This window comes from Microcebus murinus, chromosome 1 (genome assembly GCF_040939455.1).
Source record: "Microcebus murinus isolate Inina chromosome 1, M.murinus_Inina_mat1.0, whole genome shotgun sequence".
Classification (NCBI taxonomy): domain Eukaryota; kingdom Metazoa; phylum Chordata; class Mammalia; order Primates; family Cheirogaleidae; genus Microcebus; species Microcebus murinus.
The window spans coordinates 164,096,727-164,102,084 of NC_134104.1; positions in this window are offsets into that span (position 1 = coordinate 164,096,727).

Genomic DNA, 5,358 nt, shown 5'->3' on the forward strand with positions numbered 1-5,358 from the left:
GGCTGTGTCCACTCACCAACGGGAGACGGGCACAGTGGGTGCTGTGTGGATCTGGCTATGTCCACTCACCCACGGCAGACGGGCAGGCAGGGCGCAGTGCGCATCTGGCTGTGTCCACTCACCCACGAGACGGGCACGCAGGGCGCAGTGCGGATCTGGCGGTGTCCACTCGCCCACGGGAGACGGGCAGGCAGGGCGCAGTGCGGATCTGGCTGTGTCCACTCTCCCACGGGAGACGGGCAGGCAGGGCGCAGTGCGGATCTGGCTGTGTCCACTCACTGACGGGAGACGGGCAGGCAAAGCCCAGTGCATATCTGGCTGTGTCCACTCACCCACGGGAGACGGGCAGGCAGGGCGCAGTGCGGATCTGGCTGTGTCCACTCACCCAGGGGAGACGGGCAGGCAAGGCGCAGTGTGGATCTGGCTGTGTCCACTCACCCACGGGAGACGGGCAGAGAGGGTGCTGTGTGGATATGGCTATGTCCACTGACCCACGGCAGACGGGCAGGCAGGGCGCAGTGCGGATCTGGCTTTGTCCACTCACCCACGGCAGACGGTCAGGCAGGGTGCAGTGCGGATCTGGCTGTGTCCACTCAAACACGGGAGACAGGCAGGCAAGCGCAGTGCGGATCTGGCTGTGTCCACTCACCCACGGCAGACGGGCAGGCAGGGCGCAGTGAGGATCTGGCTGTGTCCACTCACCCACAGCAGACGGTCAGGCGGGGCGCAGTGCGGATTTGGCTGTGTCCACTCACCCACGGCAGACGGTCAGGCAGGTGCCAGTGCGGATCTGGCTGTGTCCACTCACCCACGGGAGACGAGCAGGCAGGGCGAAGTGCGGATCTGGCTGTGTCCACTCATCCACGTGGGACGGGCAGGCAAGGCGCAGTGCGGATCTGGCTGTGTCCACTCACCCACGGGAGACGGGCAGGCAGGGTGCAGAGCGGAACTGGCTGTGTCCACTCGCCCACGGGAGACGGGCAGGCAGGGCTCAGTGCGGATCTGGCTGTGTCCACTCGCCCACGGCAGACGGTAAGGCAGGGCGCAGTGCGGATCTGGCTGTGTCCACTCACCCACGACAGACGGGCAGGCAGGGCGCAGTGTGGATCTGGCTGTGTCCACTCACCCACGGCAGACGGGCAGGCAGGGCGCAGTGCGGATCTGGCTGTGTCCACTCACCCACGGGAGACGGCAGGCAAGGCGCAGTGCAGATCTGGCTGTGTCCACTCACCCACGGGAGACGGGCAGGCAGGGCGCAGTGCGGATCCGGCTGTGTCCACTCACCCACGGGAGACGGGCAGACACGGTGCTGTGTCGATCTGACTATGTCCACTGACCCACGGCCGACGGGCAGGCAGGGCGCAGTACGGATCTGGCTTTGTCCACTCACCCACGGCAGGCGGTCAGGCAGGGCGCAGTGCGGATATGGCTGTGTCCACTCACCCACGGCAGACGGGCAGGCAGGGCGCAGTGTGGATCTGGCTGTGTCCACTCACCCACGGCAGATGGTCAGGCAGGGCGCAGTGCGGATCTGTCTGTGTCCACTCGCCCACGGGAGACGGAAAGGCAGGGCGCAGTGCGTATCTGGCTGTGTCCACTGACACAGGGGAGACGGGCAGGCAAGGCGCAGTGTGGATTTGGCTGTGTCCACTCACCCACTGGAGACGGGCTGAGAGGGTCCTGTGTGTATATGGCTATGTCCACTGACCCACGGCAGACGGGCAGGCAGGGCGCAGTGCGGATCTGGCTGTGTCAACTCACCCCTGTGAGACGGGCAGGCAAGGCGCAGTGCGGATCTGGCTGTGTCCACTCACCCACGGCAGACGGTCAGGCAGGGTGCAGTGCGGATCTGGCTGTGTCCACTCACCCACGGCAGACGGGCAGGCAGAGCGCAGTACGGATCTGGGTGTGTCCACTCACCCACGGCAGACGGTCAGGCAGGGTGCAGTGCGGATCTGGCTGTGTCCACTCACCCACGAGAGACGGGCAGGCAGGGCGCAGTGCAGATCTGGCTGTGTCCACTCACCCACGTGAGACGGGCAGGCAGCGCGCAGTGCGGATCCGGCTGTGTCCACTCACCAACGGGAGATGGGCAGAGACTGTGCTGTGTGGATCTGGCTATGTCCACTCACCCACGTGAGACGGGCAGGCAGGGCGCAGTGCGGATCTGGCTGTGTCCACTCACCCACGGCAGGCGGTCAGGCAGGGTGCAGGGCGGATCTGGCTGTGTCCACTCACCCACCCAGACGGTCACTCAGGGCGCAGTGCGGATCTGGCTGTGTCCACTCACCCACGGCAGACGGGCAGGCAGTGCGCAGTGAGGATCTGGCTGTGTCCACTCACCCACGGCAGACGGTCAGGCAGGGCGCAGTGCGGATTTGGCTGTGTCCACTCACCCATGGCAGACGGTCAGGAAGGGTCCAGTGCGGATTTGGCTGTGTCCACTCACCCACGTGGGACGGGCAGGCAAGTCGCAGTGCGGATCTGGCTGTGTCCACTCACCCACGGGAGACGGGCAGGCAGGGCGCTGTGCGGATCCGGCTGTGTCCACTCACCCACGGGAGATGGGCAGAGACGGTGCTGTGTGGATCTGCTATGTCCACTGACCCACGGCAGACGGGCAGGCAGGGCCAGTACGGATCTAGCTGTTTCCACTCACCCACGGCAGGCGGTCACGCAGGGCGCAGTGCGGATCTGGCTGTGTACACTCACCCACAGCAGGCGGTCAGGCAGGGCGCAGTGCGGATATGGCTGTGTCCACTCACCCACGGCAGACGGTCAGGCAGGGCGCAGTGCGGAACTGGCTGTGTCCACTCACCCACGGCAGACGGGCAGGCAGGGCGCAGTGTGGATCTGGCTGTGTCCACTCACCCACGGCAGACGGTCAGGCAGGGCGCAGTGCGGATCTGGCTGTGTCCACTCGCCCACGGCAGACGGGCAGACAGGGCGCAGTGTGGATCTGGCTGTGTCCACTCACCCACGGCAGACGGTCAGGCAGGGCGCTGTGCGGATCTGGCTGTGTCCACTCGCCCACGGCAGACGGGCTGGCAGGGCGCAGTGCGGATCTGGCTGTGTCCACTCGCCCATGGGAGACGGGCAGGCAGGGCGCAGTGCGGATCTGGCTGTGTCCACTCACCCACGGGAGACGGGCAGGCAGGGCGCAGTGCGGATCTGGCTGTGTCCACTCACTGAAGGGAGACGGGCAGGCAAGGCGCAGTGCGGATTTGGCTGTGTCCACTCACCCACGGCAGACGGTCAGGCAGGGTGCAGTGCGGATCTGGCTGTGTCCACTCACCCACGGCAGACGGGCAGGCAGGGCGCAGTGTGGATCTGGCTGTGTCCACTCACCCACGGCAGACGGTCAGGCAGGGCGCAGTGCGGATCTGGCTGTGTCCACTCACCCACGGCAGATGGGCTGTTAGGGCGCAGTGCGGATCTGGCTGTGTCCACTCGCCCACGGGAGACGGGTAGGCAGGGCGCAGTGCGGACCTGGCTAAGTCCACTTACCCACGGGAGACGGGCAGGCAGGGCGCAGTGCGGATCTGGCTGTGTCCACTCACCCACGGCAGACGGGCAGGCAGGGCGCAGTGCGGATCTGGCTGTGTCCACTCACCCAAGGCAGATGGTCAGAAAGGGTGCAGTGCGGATCTGGCTGTGTCCACTCACCAACGGGGACGGGCAGGCAGGGCGCAGTGCGGATCTGGCTGTGTACGCTCACCAACGTGAGACGGGCAGGCAATGCGCAGTGCGGATCTGGCTGTGTCCACTCACCCACGGGAGACGGGCAGGCAGGGCGCAGTGCGGATCCGGCTGTGTCCACTCACCCACGGGAGACGGGCAGGCAGTGAGCAGTGCGGATCTGGCTGTGTCCACTCACCCACGGGAGACGGGCAGGCAGGGCGCAGTGCGGATCTGGATGTGTCCACTCACCCACGGGACACGGGCAGAGAGGGTGCTGTGTGGATATGGCTATGTCCACTGACCCACGGCAGACGGGCAGGCAGGGCCAGTACGGATCTAGCTGTTTCCACTCACCCACGGCAGGCGGTCACGCAGGGCGCAGTGCGGATCTGGCTGTGTACACTCACCCACAGCAGGCGGTCAGGCAGGGCGCAGTGCGGATATGGCTGTGTCCACTCACCCACGGCAGACGGTCAGGCAGGGCGCAGTGCGGAACTGGCTGTGTCCACTCACCCACGGCAGACGGGCAGGCAGGGCGCAGTGTGGATCTGGCTGTGTCCACTCACCCACGGCAGACGGTCAGGCAGGGCGCAGTGCGGATCTGGCTGTGTCCACTCGCCCACGGCAGACGGGCAGGCAGGGCGCAGTGCGAATCTGGCTGTGTCCACTCACCCACGGCAGACGTTCAGGCAGGGCGCAGTGCGGATCTGGCTGTGTCCACTCGCCCACGGCAGACGGGCAGGCAGGGCGCAGTGCGGATCTGGCTGTGTCCACTCGCCCACGGGAGACGTGCAGGCAGGGCTAAGTGCAGATCTGGCTGTGTCCACTCGCCCACGGCAGACGGTCAGGCAGGGCGCAGTGCGGATCTGGCTGTGTCCACTCACCCACGACAGACGGGCAGGCAGGGCGCAGTGTGGATCTGGCTGTGTCCACTCACCCACGGCAGACGGTCAGGCAGGGCGCAGTGCGGATCTGGCTGTGTCCACTCACCCACGGCAGACGGTCAGGCAGGGCGCAGTGCGGATCTGGCTGTGTCCACTCGCCCACGGCAGACGGGCAGGCAGGGCGCAGTGCGGATCTGGCTGTGTACACTCGCCCACGGGAGACGGGCAGGCAGGTCGCAGTGCGGATCTGGCTGTGTCCACTCACCCACGGGAGACGGGCAGGCAGGGCGCAGTGGGGATCTGGCTGTGTCCACTCACTGAAGGGAGACGGGCAGGCAAGGCGCAGTTCGGATCTGGCTGTGTCCACTCACCCACGGCAGACGGTCAGGCAGGGCGCAGTGCGGAACTGGCTGTGTCCACTCACCCACGGCAGACGGGCAGACAGGGCGCAGTGTGGATCTGGCTGTGTCCACTCACCCACGGCAGACGGTCAGGCAGGGCGCTGTGCGGATCTGGCTGTGTCCACTCGCCCACGGCAGACGGGCTGGCAGGGCGCAGTGCGGATCTGGCTGTGTCCACTCGCCCACGGGAGACGGGCAGGCAGGGCGCAGTGCGGATCTGGCTGTGTCCACTCACCCACGGGAGACGGGCAGGCAGGGCGCAGTGCGGATCTGGCTGTGTCCACTCACTGAAGGGAGACGGGCAGGCAAGGCGCAGTGCGGATTTGGCTGTGTCCACTCACACACGGCAGACGGTCAGGCAGGGCGCAGTGCGGATCTGGCTGTGTCCACTC